This window comes from Mus musculus, chromosome 2, assembly GCF_000001635.26.
Source record: "Mus musculus strain C57BL/6J chromosome 2, GRCm38.p6 C57BL/6J".
NCBI classification, from domain to species: domain Eukaryota; kingdom Metazoa; phylum Chordata; class Mammalia; order Rodentia; family Muridae; genus Mus; species Mus musculus.
In genome coordinates this window covers 25,103,473-25,120,063 of record NC_000068.7, presented here as the reverse complement: position 1 = coordinate 25,120,063, position 16,591 = coordinate 25,103,473, and positions in this window count along the sequence as shown.

The following is a 16,591-nucleotide window of genomic DNA, read 5'->3' as shown; positions in this document are numbered from 1 at the left end:
GTTCAAGGCCAGCCTGGTCTACAGAGTGAGTTCCAAGCCAGCTAGGGCTACACAGAGAGACCCTGCATCAAAAAACAAAACAAACAAAACAAAAACAAAAACCCAAACTAACCAAACAAAACTCTGTCCCTTCTAATTGCTCTCCCATGTCAAAACTTAATTTCTAGAGTGGCATTTAGTTAACATCTCTATAAGCAGTGCATAATAGCTTCTTTCTCCCTACATCTTAGCTAATATTTGTTGATGTCACATTCTTTCTTCCTTTTTTTCTTCCTATTTTTATTTTATTTGCATTGGTGTTTTGCCTGCATGTGTGTCTGTGTGTGGGTCTAGTTGTGTGCTGCCACATGGGTGCTGGGAATTGAGCCCAGGGCCTATGGAGGAGCAGCCAGTGGGAGGAGTCTGCTATGGATAGCTAATTATATTTGATCTTAATTCCGTTCTCCTGTGAGTGGCTGCGAACAAGGAATGAGTCAGCGCTCAGGTGATTTCCTGTAAATCTGCTTCCCACCTTAAATTGTAAAATAAAGGAGAGCTGATGATTTGGCAGATAAAAAGGAAGGTGGAGCAGAAAGTGAAAGAGAGAAGGAGAAAATGGAAGAGGGAGAGGATGAAGAGGAAGAGGAAGAGGAAGAAGAAGAAAAGTGGAGCAGAAGCACATGGCCTGGAGAAACTGCAAGTTCTAAGGGGTCTCATAGCTGGGGAAGATGGTAGTGTAGCAGTAGATCTGCCCAATCTAGGCGCACAGCATGTATTCATATTAACTGTGTTGTGTTTTCATTGCCGGGGCATAATTAGGGTGGAGAGATTTACTGCAACAAAATGGCGCCCAACGTATTGACTTGAATTTAACTAACCTGAGATAAAAATTTGCTGCCCACCCCAGTCCCCAAACCTTGAATGAGGCTTGGGCAGTGACCTAGGCTGTAGCAGTATGGATTCAAAGCTGACTGGGTTTGAGGGACCTACAGAGAACGGCAGAGAGGCATCTATGCCCGAGAGAGTCTTTCTGTATTTGCTTCCCTGTATCCTTTGCTCTCCACCTCCAAACAGGGACACAGACAATGAGCATCTTTTTACACTCAGCTTCTCCCTGTCCATAAAGAATTGGAAGACAAAGGTACAAAGGACTCCGGACCAGGTAATTCATTGATAAAAAAGTGAGAAATATAACCTTTTGATACTTAACAATGACGTAAAGATATATTACTCTAGTAGGTCTTACAGGATACTCATATTCTGTCTAACATGGGCTCCACAGGAATTTTGGGTTTAAATCCTGACATGACAAATTAGAAAGGCCTAAATAGGGTAAAATGTGTGTGATTTTGAGTAATGTGGTTGTTTTATTGTTCCTCTGGGGCAGAGGGCAAGCTACAGGTTTCCCTGGTTACCGGCTGAAGGCTATGCTGACTTGGCGAAAAGGTTTTGTATTTGTGTTTTTGGAAAAGGTGATCAAGGTATTTACACCTTCCAGAGTTATATGGATCAGATCTGATAGAGGGAGACACCCTGAGAACTAGATTCCAGAGAATCAAACAAAAAGGCTATCTTGATGATACTAATATTTTGTTTTGAGATTTATATATTACAGAATATACAGCCTTGGTGAATTTCATCATCAGACATGCTGAACTGACCTGCCTAGACCCCTAATGTCTTGGTTTTTTTTTTTTTTTCATCTGGATCCAGTCAGGACACAGACATCAGAGACTTAATACAATCATTGGTGTGGCCTTCTTAAGGTCAACCAACTTCTCCCTCCCTTCAAAAATATCTCAACGCCCATATTCAGCTTGAAGAAGTTATGAAGAGTCGTCGTCCCAGTTCCCTAAGCTTTGGGGCTGGGGGTGGTTATTATAGGTGGTCTTTGATACTAAAAACTTTGAAGTGCAGGGCTTAGACCCAGTCCTTCTATTGCTGTTATTATAAACAGATCTGAGATGTTTAAGCCTGTGATTTAAGGGAAAAATAGGAAATTCATGGCTCTGAGTTTATTGTTAGGGTATTCTCAGTTATTTTAATTAGAAATGGCTGAGAGTAGTTAACAGACAACAGTCAAGATTACTTCACATAGATAGTTGGTTTTCAAAAACATCAGAAGTCCACAGAATGTGACGTTTAAGGTTGTTTAGTCACTTGTTGTTGAGACCAGTCTGCTCCTGACAGCTTTCCCTGTCTTGGATTCAAAGAAGAAACTGAGCATCTTTGAGTTACTCCAGTTGTGGCAAAACGGCCACTAGGCAAGAATGGCTTCATCATTTCATCTACAGACATAATATTGCCCAAAGAAAGGACACAATTACAGGTTAGGACAGCTTGATTCTGCAGAGACAGAGTAGGCTAGTCCTTAATATTCCTGTTTCTCTAAGTCTGTCAGATGACCCTGGCCAGTAGGCTGAATACTGATGCTCTAACGTGTTGAAGTAAGGGACTGTCCAGGTGATCAGCGGCCTCTATGGATTGGTTAAGTTTTGGAAGCTGTGTTAGGCTTTCTATGTATTTTCAGTTAATATCAGTTGGTCCTGGATTTCTGATGGGGTTGAAAAACTCCATAATCTCCTAGCTAACCTAGGCTTTTTACTTTGAGACGACGGTTTTGAGGGGATGGTTTTCAGATGGCATTCAATCTAAAGCCAAGCCATAGCCAGATGTAGAATTATAAGTCTTTTAAGTAAGGATAGATGACAGAGGTTCTGTTTAATTAACAAAGATGAAGGACTGGGTATTAGGTCTCTTGTACTTTATAAATTACAAAATAGTAATAGTTATGTTCAATTATATCTGAGATCAAATAGTCCTTTAATTGGACAGAAAGAGGGAAAATGTTGTGGATAGCCCTGGGGCTAATTGTATTGGATGTTAATTCCATTCTCTTGTGAGTGGCTGCGAACAAGGAATGAGTCAGCACTCAGGTGATTTCCTGTAAACCTGCTTCCTGCCTTAAATTGTAAAATAAAGGAGAGCTGATGATTGGGCAGATAAAAGGGAAGGTGGAGCAGAAAGTGAGAGGGGAGAGAAGAAGGAGAAAATGGAAGAGGGAGAGGAGGAAGAGGAGGAGGAAGAAGAAGAAAAGCGGAGCAGAAGCACATGGCCTGGAGAAACTGCAAGTTCTAAGGGGTCTCATAAATGTGGAAGATGGTAGCGTAGCGGTAGATCTGCCCAATCTAGACGCACAACATGTATTCATATTAACTGTGTTGTGTTTTCATTGCCGGGGCATAATTAGGTTGGAGAGATTTACTGCAACAGAGTCTCTCCAGCCCTGAGGTAATTTTCTTGGTATTGGTTGTTCTGGCTGGGGGAGGTGGAATCTCGGTGTACTCCTGATAATACATTTCTGATCTAAGGATGTTGAACATTTCACATGGATTTTTAGTCATTTTATCTCTTCTCTTGAGAACTGTGTTCAATTAATTTGGTTATTTTGATTGGATTTTTGTTTAATTTTTTTCATTTCTTTATAGAGTCTAGATATTAATCCTCATCAGTGTATGTGATTGTGTGTGAGTGTGTGTGTCTGTGAGGGTTGTGTGAGTTTGTGTGTCTGTGTATGAGTGAGTATGTGAGTGTATGTGTGTTAGTATGTGTGTGTGTGTGGGGGGGGGGGTTGAGCATGTAAAATCTGTGGAGACCAGAAAAGGACATTCAATTCTTTGGACCTGCAGTTACAGGAGGTTGTGAGCTTCCTGACGTGGGTGCTGGGACCTGAACCCTGGTCCTTGCATGAGCAGTGTGCTCTGTAACTGATGAGGGGGTTGTGTGATGTCTCATGTCTCCCTCCCCCTTTGTCTTATTGTTTCCTTTGCAGTGAGGAGGCTTTTTAATCTCATTCAGTCCTACATGCCCTGAGCAGCTGGAGACCTTTGCAAAAGGTGCTTGCCATGATAATAATACCTTGAGTGCTTTCTGCTAATCGTTCAGGTCTTACACTAAATAACTTTGTTTTGAATGAATCTAATGGGAGCTGCCTCCCCTAGCCCCTGAAGCCACTGCAGTAGCCCTCTCCCCAAGTCCTGTGTCCACAGACCTTCCTGGCCACTTCATTCTGCAGTAACACCCCAGTAGCAGCCTGGATCTCACCCGCCAGAGTGTGGTCTGCATATCCTGGGACCATTCAGCTTCTGTCCTTATCCTGGCCACTTTAGAGCAGTGTTGAAAGTTCCTTGCACCCTATCTCTGTAGCCTTGCCCAAACAACTACTCCCGCTCCCCTTGCTCTTGGACCACGAGTAGTTACCTACACTCAAACGCCTGCCCTCACTCCATGCCTGTTATTCAGCAGTGACACCACTGATCTGAAAACCTCCCCTCCCCCCAGGCAGCTAAACAGCTGGCCAGATCTGTGTGGTCTAAATCCTCTTGCATATGCCTCCTAAGAGGCCCTGGGCCCTGAGGTTGAGTGTATCAGATATCCCCAGGGACCTGCTAAAACTAAGATCTTCCTGACTGCAGCAGCCAACAAGCCTGGCTTGAGTGTTCTTAGATGATAGCACATCCAGGTCTCATAGTGAGGTGGGTGATAGCAACAGCCAAAACATGTCTAACCAAATCCCTGTGTTTCCAGTAGGTTTCACTTCCTTTGCCCAGCTTCACCCAAATGCTACTTCCTCTTGATCCATCAGAATGTAATATGCCCTGGCAAACACAGAAGGGGATGTTCACAGTCAGCTATTGGATGGAACACAGGGCCCCCAATGGAGGAGCTAGAGAAAGTACCCAAGGAGCTGAAGGGGTCTGCAACCCTATAGGTGGAACAACAATGTGAACTAACCAGTACCCCGGAGCTCTTGTCTCTAGCTGCATATGTAGCAGAAGATGGCCTAGTCAGCCATCATTGGGAAGAGAGGCCCCTTGGTCTTGCAAACTTTATATGCCCCAGTACAGGGGAACACCAGAGCCAAGAAGTGGAAGTGGGTGGGTTGGGGAGCAGGGTGGGGGGAGGGTATAGGCAACTTTCGGGATAGCATTTGAAATGTAAATGAAGAAAATACCTAATAAAAAATTGGAAAAAGTTAAAAAAATAAAAAGAATAATATGCCCTAGCACTGACCCTTACCATAACCCCAGATCAATCCTCCATTCACTTCCGCAAGCATTCAGAATATCCTGATCCTCACCCCAGTGGACACCCCGAACCCCCTATCTCAGAAAGAAAAGCTATGGGGTTCTCCATCCCTGTCAGTTTGTCCTTTCCTTATATGGCAGTGTCTCCTGGGAATTCTCCAAACTCCAGTTTCCAATCTCTCTTTCAAAGGCAGAGTTAAGGGTGCACCATATTATCTACAAAGTTCCTAATTTTGAGATCGATAGCTTACATACTATGTCCATGAAAACAGCAATATGTATACCTGGTCTATATATACAAATTTGAATGTATGTGTGTGTGTTTGCACCTATGTGTGTATGTGAACGTGTGTGCATCTTTGTACTTAGGGACATTGTTATGTGTTTCTTACACTCTGACTCTGGGCACAGAGAAAAAAGGCTCAGACAGACTTGCAAGTGGGTTGTGCTGCCTAGACCCAACTCACAGCAAGCCACAGAAGGGGAAGTGGCAAGAGAAGCAGACAGTGGTACAAAATGACCACCCCAGCTAAGACTGCCCACACATAGGACATCAATACACCTCAGGGTGGCTCTACAGACCAGGGAAAGTGGATCCTTACTGAAATTTGCACCCTGCTCCATACTCTATACGAATATCAATGGGGATATCTAGGGGGCCCTGGGGTGTTGAGAAGTTTAAAGGACCAGCAATATGAAGATTTCCTATAAATCAGAAAGAATGGATGGGCAAGAATTAGGCTTACCTCAAGAGAAGGCCCAATACTTTGGGGAAAGACTGATGGTTTGAGGGCTGCTAAGTACAGGCGTGTCACTGCCAAGCAGTCCCATTACATGAAGCGCTGTCACCAGCATGGACTTAGCATATGTGAATGTGTGGCCCAGCATTCAGGCCTAGTGATCAGTGAGGGCTTATAATATTTCAGAACCTGTATCTACAGTGACCCCAGAATGCTACTACAGAACCTGTGGGTCAGCAGGAAAGACATTTCCCAGCCTTCTGTGCTTGTTCACCACACGGATGTCCCAGAGTTTGCTGTAGATGGTGTGTAAAGGTATCTGGGCTGCTGGATGGGCAGTGGCTCCTGAGATGGGAACTGATAGGGTGAATGGACTGTGTTCTGTGGGCATACACCCATATGCCACCCACTGAGTTGGATTCTGGGTGTTTTGTTTAATGTTCTGTACTTAATAAAATGGGTAGGGGGCTGGAGAAATGGCTCAGTGGTTAGGAGCACTGACTGCTCTTCCAGAGGTCCTGAGTTCAATTCCCGGCAACCACATGGTAGTTCACAACCATCTCTAATGGTATCTGATGCCCTCTTCTGGTGTGTCTGAAGACAGCTACAGTGTACTAATATAAATAAAATAAATAAATCTTTTAAAAAAATAAAACAGGTAGGATTTGTTTTTGCTTATCTGTTCTTTATTTGTAGTTAATTTATTTTAAATGTAATTAAAATTGTTTCTTTGTGTTTGGGTGTTTTACCTGTATATATTATGTCTGTGTTACCTCATGTCTGCAGTGACCAGAAGACTCAAATCCCCTGAAATTAGGGTTGCAGATAGTGTTTGAACCACCACATTGGTGCTAAAAATCAAAAACAGGTGCCCTGGAAGAATAGCAAGTGTTCTTAACAGCTGAGCCCTCTCTCCAGCCTAGCACTACTTACGTTTTATATATAGGTCTTACTATGTATCATCAAGTTTTACTCTGCTTTCAGCTCTGGTGGCTCTCTTGCCTCAACCTCTCCAGTGCTGGACTCATAGCCATGTGCCACTGGCTTGAGGCAGTGTTCTTGTTCTTTTTCGTTTTTATTTTTGAGCAGGATTTGTTTATGTAGACTAATCTGGTCTTGAACTCACAGAAATCCACCTGCCTCTACCTACTGAGTGCCGGAATTAAAGGTATCCACCACTATGCCAGGTCTTGAGGCAGGTTTTTTTTTTTAAAAGATTTATTTATTTATTTATTTATTTATTTATTTATTTATTTATTATATGTAAGTACACTGTAGCTGTCTTCAGATACCCCAGAAGAGGGCATCAGATCTCATTATGGATGTTTGTGAGCCATCATGTAGTTGCTAGGATTTGAACTTGCGACCTTCAGAAGAGCAGTCGGCGCTCTTAACCGCTGATCCATCTCTCCAGCCCTTGAGGCAGTTTTAAAGCAGCCTCAAGGCTGAAGGGTGAAGCAGTTCTGTGAACAGAGAGCATGAAGACAGCAGGTTAGCATCTATACCCAGGGAGTACACTGCAAACATGCAGTTGGATGGTCTTGTTTGCCTCAGTTAAAAACTGGGCGCTAGCTAGCTTGGTGGTGAAGAGCCATCAGCTTCTCTTCCAGAAGACCTGGGTTCAACTGGCAGCACTGACATGGTGGCTTGCAGCCATCTGTAACTCCAGTCCCAGGGCATTCAATGGCCTCCTCTTCAAGCTTCCTTGTGTAGTGCAAGTATGTGGAGCCAACACACACACAAACAACAACAACAACAAAAAACCCACACACATTAAATAAATTAGGAGAAAGAAAACCCCAGAAACCACCCAGGAGCTGGAAATAATAGCAGACCCCTATACTCCCAGCTCTTGGTAAGCAGAAATAAATTTCTTACAAGTTTGAGGTCAGTATGGTTTATATTCTGGTCAGAACTATAGAATGACACCCATCTTAAATGCATAAAGAGTAACCAAGAAATAATAAAAAGGGTCATATTTTTTTAAGTTTAATAGATCGGCACAACTATGCTGGTGGTGGACCTGAAGCTGACCATATAGGTCCCCAGGTTAGTGACTGCGATTTCTGTTCCCGACCCGTTTCCACTTACTTCAGTGTCTGTCCGCTCTGACTGCTCAGCAGCCTTGCCCCTCCCCATCAGGTTTCCCTAGCTTTATTTTTTTTTCCTTAGTTTTCTCTCTAAGTAGCCCTGGATGTGTTAGAACTCACTGTGTAGACCATGTTGGCTTCAAACTCACAGAGATCCTCCTGCATCTGCCTCCCCAGGGCTGGTATCCCAAGAGATGGAGAGCACCATCATGCCTGGCACTCTCGCTTTCCAAGGGACCTTGCTGTTTTCCTACGTTCCCTGCCAACCATGGCTGGCCTAGCAAAGGTTTGAGGGATCTTTGGAAAACTCCACGAAAACAAAACAGAGAGCAGCCTTTGCCTGTTAACTCCCCAGTGGACTTGGCACCAAAGCTAAAGGACATTCAATCCTTTAGCTCCTTCATTCTGTCACTAGACACTCTGGGTTCCAGCCTGAAGGCACTCCCCTTGTTGTGACCTTCCAGCCTCTTGCTAGAAGTTTCCTCCCATAGTTCCCCACGGGCCTGTTGTGTACTGTCCTTTCCAGTGTTGGGGCCCAGTGGCACTAACAGCCTTGTCTTTCTGGAGGATGTGGCCCAGTGCATGACAAACATCTCCATGGTAACCTCCCTAATGATCAGTCTCCCTCATGCACACTGTGGGCAGTCATGTGTCAGTGGAGAGCCCTAGGAGTCTGTATCGGCCGTGGGTCACGCCTATGGGCAGGAGTGGGTCTCTATGGCGCTGGGCACCACCGAGATGGGGCCAGGTCCAGGGGCATGCTGACGCACATTGCAAACAATTGCTACATCCTGTTCTTATGACATAAGAACAACAGGATGCAGAGAGGCGTTCATCTGAATGGATGAGATAAGCAAGTTCTGTGGCATTCTGCAAAGCCACAAGAGGGTAGGCTCCAGGAGGTGGTTAGGAGAGCACTCCCGGGCTGTAGAGCTATGTAGAGTGGTTATGGGAGTACTCCCTGGGCAGGGATCCTGAGCTGTAGAGCTGGGAAGCCAGCTGAACACTGCTGACTGCTGAAGCCTTCTGCTCCAGTCCTTCCTGCCTCTCAGTTTATCCACATTCCCTCATGGGCTCTGGCCACATCCCTCTCCACACCAGACCTGGGACAGCTGTTGCTATAAGGACATCCTGGGCTTGCTGGCAGGAGGCCTTGCTAGCAGGTCTGGGACAGTAAGACAGATGGCCTCTGGCCAGAGCTTGAACCTTGACCCCAAACCCTGCTTCTCAGGAACACAGGGAGGGGGATGGAAAGCTACAACCTAGGGAGGCAGACTTACTGAAAGTCAGAACAGACAAATAATGAATTCTTCAGAAGTGCCACATGGAGGAATTGTAGGAGGGAGGGGTCTTGGGAACTTAGGGACATTTGGACCACTGGTGTCTCCCCAGATGTCTTCATGCTAACATGGCTCTGGGAATCACAAGAGAGGCTCTCAGATGAACCATGGAGGGATAGGGCTGAGGCACAGGGACATTGGGTGGCAACACATGGTTGTCACTTTATCTATTAAGCTCTGAGCTGACTCAGCTTCCTACACTTTAAGTACTTTACAAATCCAGGTAGGGACATGTGTTGAAAAGTTATTCCCAAAGTCAACTGCAATATCACCACATAGGGTTAGTGGTAGATACCATGAAAGTCTGTCTCTGAGGGCTGGGCACTGTGGCTGAGTGTGGCTATGCTACACTGGACACCTGACTGCCTCAAAGGGTCCCCTGGCACATGATCTCCACAGAGCCACCCAGAGCTCCGCTCACCTCTTGTCAGACTCTGCTCATTGGGTCTGAACTAACTGTAACCAGCACAGCAGTATGCTGGCTACGTTGCCTCATAGCAGAGTGACCTGAACCCAGTGTTCCACTCTCAGGGCTGTTTGATGATCACTGGGCAACCCATGACAGAGCTGATGGGAGTCTGCAGAAGGTCCTGAGAAAGGACAGTGCCATAAGGTCCTGGAGACACACAGCACCCCTACGATGCCTGGAACTGCCATCCCCTCAGAGAGCTGCACATGGCATCACCTTCCAGCCTCCTGCCTTTCTACCAAGGCTGGGGCTCTCTAGTCCAATCCCTCTTTAGTCTCATGTCTACGGTGCTGTGTTAATAGACCCAAAAAATGTCCCCATGCTCAGGCATGTGGCAGGGCAGCTTGTGAAGAGAGCAGCAAGCAGCATATGATTACCCACCCTGGTGTCTTTAGGGAAGCCGCTTGATCTGAGGCCAGAACCCAGCATGGCATCTAAGAGCAGGAAGCCATTCTCAATTCTCAACACTCCCATTCATAACACTCACTGCACACCAACAGACACTGTCACAAACTACAACTGCACACCAGCAGGCACAGTCATACACACACATTGCACACATCACCAGTCACTGTCACACACTACACACTGCATACCACCAGGCACTGTCACACACTACACACTGCACACCACCAGATACTGTCACATACTACACACTGCATACCACCAGGCACTGTCACACACTACATACTGCACACTACCAGGCACAGTCATACACACACTGCACACCACCAGACACTGTCAAACACTACACACTGCACACCAACAGACACTGTCATACACACTCACTGCACACCAACAGACACAGTCACACACACACACACACACACACACACACACACACACACACTGTACACCATCAAGCACTGTCTGACACTACATGCTACATAGCACCAAGTACTATGTGACACTACACATTGCACACCACCAGGCACTGTCACACACTACATACTGCACACCACCAGGCACTGTCATACACACACACTGCACACCACCAGGCACTGTCATACACACACACTACACACCACCAGGCACAGTCTGTCACACACTACATACTGCACACCACCAGGCCAGTCTTACACACACACTGCACACCACCAGACACTGTCTGACACTATACACTGCACACCACCAGTCACTTTCACAGACTACACACTGCACACCACCAGGCACTGTCTCACACTAAACACTGCACATCACCAGACATTGCCATACATTGCTCACTGTACACTTGCTGGCCATGATCACCTTCCATTCATTACATACCTGTTGGCCACAGTCACACACAGCTCTCTGTATTCTTGCTGGTCATTACACTACTCATTGTCCTGACCATGACCACTTACTGCTCATTGCACACCCACTGGCCACAGTCATACCCAGGTTGCTGCTAAACTACAGGCTATGGTTCACATAACACTCACTGGATGCCTACTGGCGGAAGTCATAGTATTTGTTGCACAGCTGCTGCTTGGCTCTGTCCTTGGAACCAAGAGCCTGAAGCAGAGCCCATCTGTACCTGAGCCTGCTGCTGCTTGCAGACCAATCTACAAAGGTGCATGTCCATTCACGAAGTCAGGGAGAAAAGGAAAATGAGGCTGAAGGCCAGGGAAGAGACAAATTTCTCAGAAGACGCAGTAGAAAACCCATAACTGTCGGGATGAGGATAGATTCTGCGTAGCAGAAGAGGGACACCGAAACTCAGGACCAGGGTTGGGGAGATACACAAACATAAAGACCCAAGATCCATTCCTAGTGCCTAAGGACAGAGCTAAATGTGGTAAAGCAAGCCCATAATCCCAGCACTGGCGAGGTGGAAGGAAGATCCCTTTGGCTTGCTGCTCAGCCCAGCCAAACTGCTGAGCTCCTGGTTTACAGAACGATCCTGTCTCAAAAAGGAAGGGAGAAGCCAGGTGTGGTGGCACATACCTTTAATCCCTGCTTTTGGGAGGCAGAAGCAGGCAGATCTCTGTAAGTTTAAGGGCAGCTTGGTCTACATAGTTGAGTCCCAGGACAGCCAGGGTTACACAGTGAGACCCATCTTAAACAAAACAAAAGCAAAAGCAGACAACAACTGAGGAAGACATCTAACATCCAATTCTGGCCTTTATACAGACACACACATACATACGTGCACCCCTATGCATGTGTGTGCACACATACCCCTCAGGTCTATTTGTAGTCTGGGAAAAACTGTAGCAAGGGGAAAATCCATTGACACTTGGAAGAAGGCAACAAGAAAGACACACAGCATCAAAAGTTACACATAGCACCTAAGAACCAAAGAAAAACAAGGGTCTTTGTTCAAGGGTCCCTTTGATAGCTGTACTAAGAACACACAGGTCACTTGTTATCCTCAGACTACAGACCTGTCAAGGGACCCCTTACCAGATAGGGCTCAAGACCCCAGGAAGGCTGGTCCAGCCTTTGAAAACTTGTCTGTCTATAGAACTCATGCATGGTGCTTGTATCCCCAGGTGAGAGGCCCGAGGAAGGTAGGTGGGAGCCATGAACCCACTCTGGCTTTTCCAGCACCTGCGGCATCCCATGGGGCCCTGTTTATAACAGTCTTGAGACATGCAAAGGATCAGATCCTGTCCAGCAGAGGGACACCTGGGGCACTTACACCCTAGGCAAGGTGTTAACCACCTGGAGAACATCAGAGCACCTAAGATAAGCTGCAGACAGGAATTCTCAGTAAAAATGACAGGAGGCTCTTTGTGAACCCAGACAGGCTCACTCTGATGCTTAATGGGGAAAGGGGCCTGAGAAGACAAAGAGCAAAGAAACTGTTTTTAGTGTTGCCAGTCTACAGCCCTTGGAACAGACTGTTAAGGGCACAGCAGAGCCAAGAAGAGACTGAGACACAGCTGGGATTGGCCCAGGAAGGAGGTATCTCACTCCTCATTGGTTATCATCAGGATATCTGAGTGGTCTGGGAAAAAGAGTTGAGCTGAGCCCAACCTCATATTGCACAGCAAAAAGAATTCCATGTGGGGCCGACTCAGACAGTACTTGGTGCTGGCTAGTTTTACATAAAATAATTTGCTTGATATTCACAAAGCAGTGGAACAATATATTGATATTATCACTACTGTTCAAAACAATAAAATGAGGGGGGTGTTAGGTAACTTGCCCTTGGCCACACAGCAAGGACCACCAGCCCTCTCTGCTAGCCAGAGGCTCTGTGGCTTGGTCTTATGGTATTAGGAAGCCAGGTTGAACCTCTCTCCTATGGCCTCAGAGACAGAAAACCTCCCTGAGCTGGCAACTAGCCCTGGGTAGGAGTGTTAGGGTACATGTGACCCTCATTCCAGGCAGCCAGAGAGGAAAAACCAACACTGACCTAAGAGTAGTTGACTGCAAGGGAACTCAGGTATGGGGATGAGACAGCACAGAGCTCAGCAAGAGGCACTTAGAGGGGAGAACAGGGCGTGCTGGCCAGGCCCTGATACATGTCTGCTAGGGGCCATCCTAGCTGGAGGTCTCTTGTTGAGCTAGACACGTGGGTAGATCAGGTAGATTAAGTTGATATCATATACAGGAACATGGCCTGGAATCCTTGTCTACCTGAAGATAGGCAAGCACATCAGGGGAGGTCCTGCTCCTGCCATTCATAGGCCCTGGCTAGATCTCCACATGAGACAGATGGACAGGTAGCAGACACACAGGCTGGGACGTTTCCTCACTCTTTGATGCCCAAGGCCTGAGGCTCCTCTACTGGTTTTGCTCGAGCTAGCCTCATGGCCAGATACAATGACTTAGTTTAGAGAGTGTCATGAAGAGAATTAGTATTGGGTGGCTGCCAGAAGGAAAGAGGCACTCTGGGACTGCTGTAGTCAACACACAAGATGACAGCAGAGGACAGCTCCTGGCTTGATCAGACCGCACCTAGGCTAGAAACCCAGCCCTGGTACAGGTTTCTGGGTCCTTTCAGGACCTAGGCAATCCACAAGAGAACAGAGCACTAGAAATTGCAGGAAGTGCCTCGGTGTCAAGGCAGGATGGGAGCAAGGAAACGAACCAGTTTTAGATTCCCATACTCAGATCTTGGCCAGGCTCTTGTTTTTCAGGCATGTCTCCAAGTCCCTTCTTGTCCCTTCTGGCAGGATGGATAAAATGCTTTTATGTTATGTCAGAGCCATACAGATAAGGACTCACTGTGGAGAGCAGTATCAGGCTGAGGAAATGCCTGGGACACCCCCACTGCCCCCCATCCCCGCCCACCCTCAGTTCAGTGGCTAGTCCTGCTCAGGTTCATATAAGTTGATATCATGTACAGGAACATGGCCTGGAATCCTTGTCTACCTGAAGATAGGCAAGCACATATAAACCCCACCCCCGCCCACCCTCAGTTCAGTGGCTAGTGCTGCTCAGGTTCATCTTGCATGGTTTTAAGGTAGAGAAGTGAAGAGAAGGGAGGACCCCCCAGAAGAACTGCAAAGACCTCGATTGGAAGACAAATCTTTTATGAAGCCAAGGTCCTAACAGCCTTGAGCATGGAACCACACATGTCCCAGTGGGGATGGCATCTTCTCATGTAGTTCTCTTTTTTAAACTGAAGTGGAGACACTTTAGGAAGAAGGGGGAAGCCTGAATACATCTGGTGATATGGAGAATCCAGCCCTTGACTGCTAAGCACTCTGGGACTCCCAAGACTTCACCCACAGAAATATAGTAACTGTCTTTTTGTCATTTCAATCTCCACCTGTGAGGTGGCAGGCATGATTTTTAGCGTGTGTGTGTGTATGGGGGGTGGGGGGGACTGAAAGCATGGCCTGTTTTTGTCAAACTGCAGGGAACTTGTAAGAATGCCAGGGAATACCTAAGAAACTTGTGGGCTCCTTGAATCTGCTGGAGGTGGACATCGTCTCCCCCGACCCCAGACAAGCTTCAAGCCCTTGCCTGGGGTGTCTCGGGAGACAGCAGGACAGTGAGAACAGGAGCCCTTATGTCCCATCTAGAAGAAGCTGAACACTGTTGCAGAGACCACCCCTGACTGGACCTGCCTTTCGCCCCCTCCTGTAGTCTCTACTCAGAGCCATCTGTCTGTTCTGTGGCTCAAGATGACCCCAGTCCTGGGTGGCCTCCTAGGCTCACAGAAGCGTAGGCTATGATCCCTTAGGATCGGTCCTCAGGTCTTGCAGGATCCCAGGGAAAAACCCTTATTACCCATGTGCAGAGACAAGTCATTACCCCACTGACCCACACACAGCTCTACTAAACATCTTCAACTGGACTCAGACATCTTAGGGCACAGACTCACTTGTAGAGCAGCATGCTAATGCCAGCAGAGGGGACATTAGCAGGAGACTCTCCGGCAGCAGTGAGCATTTCAGCAGTAGGCTCTCTGGCAGTGGGGTCTCCTGGGTCCATCTTGGCAGGGTCAAGGGTTAAGGTTGGAGGTACACAGCTGGAGGAATGAGGAACTAGGAGTTAAGGACAATAAGTTCCTTGGCTCCACACAGGCTGAGGAGTCTATGTCTCCACCTTGGGAGGTGGCAGGGGGCTGTGGAAGTTCACAGCACTCAAGTAAGCAAGAACTTATTTAGGTCATGAGTGCAGGCGCCCAGGGGAGCAACAGGGCAGACCAAGGATTTGATCTTTCTGTGAACAGTGTCCCATGCCTAGGAGAAGGTCCCAGGGATGAGAAATTGGTTACGTTACTGAAGCTGGCTAGCAACCATTCTGACCCTCAACCTCCAGCATCTATAGCAACGTTGTTCCCCAAGGAAGAAGTGCCTCCATAAGAGGCTAAACCACTACTGTCCAAAGCTGGCCAGTCCTGGACTGCTGGCTTCACCTTTGAGTTTGAGTCTTGGTTTCTTTAGGACCTAGGGACACATGAAGGGCCCACTCTAAACCCAGGCTGGCAAGAGCCATGGCATTCCCAGGGGAGGGAATATGGGATCGGTGTAAACGGTTTTACTTCTCCATCTGTTCCACAAGACTGTAAAAAGGATGCTATCTCTAAATGCAGCTTCAGTCTGCCTTTAACAAAGTTGACTGAGGCCTTCTGGATCCCTGACTATGTAACAGGGAGCTGCTTCTCCTAGTCCCCACTAGAGGCAAGCATTGCCACAGCCATAACCTTAGACACTTTGGTGCCTGGGGACATGGTCCAAGTCCCTCATGGTGGTCTGAAACTGGAGTCAGTGCTCAATCCACAAATCTAACTCCTTTCCATCAGAGCACTTATGCCCTGTGGCTGGAATTTTTTCAGTGTGAAGTTCAACAGCAGAACTAGTTTAGATTTATTTCACAGTTTCATGGAAAGTGGCTTGTTGACACTGCTCTTGACTCCCTCGCCATTAAGACTTATTTACTGAAATTTCCTGCCTTCCTGCTTAAAAGGAGCACTTTATGATTCTCTAGCCTTTTGGAAAGGTCAGATTATCATCCTCAGGCTTTAAGGCCACTATTGCATAAAATCTATTGCATAAGATAGAGGTTATTGGGATGCAAATTATGGTCAGAATGAAAACCCACCTGGCTAGGGAGACCCAACAGCAGATAACATGCACAGTGAAAACACACTGGACAAAAGAGTGATGCTACCCCAGTGGAACCAAATGGAGATATGCGTTACCTCAGCTAACTCAGAATGGTATATAAAGTAAAAGCTGAGAACTATTAATTTGTGGGATTTTCCTTTCACATGCTTTGGCCAAGGGATCCATTGAAACTGCAGGAAGCAGAGCCTGAGATAAAAGGGCGCTGGACTTATGCTCATGTTTCTAAATCATGCACTCACAGGTTATTCTTGGGTTTCTAGCTCACATGTTACAATTACTTTCTGTACAAGGTGAGAAGTCACCTATTGTATTGGCTGACTTGAAGTCACAGCCTGGAAGGGTTCTATAAGATCTGCTGTCACTCAACACTC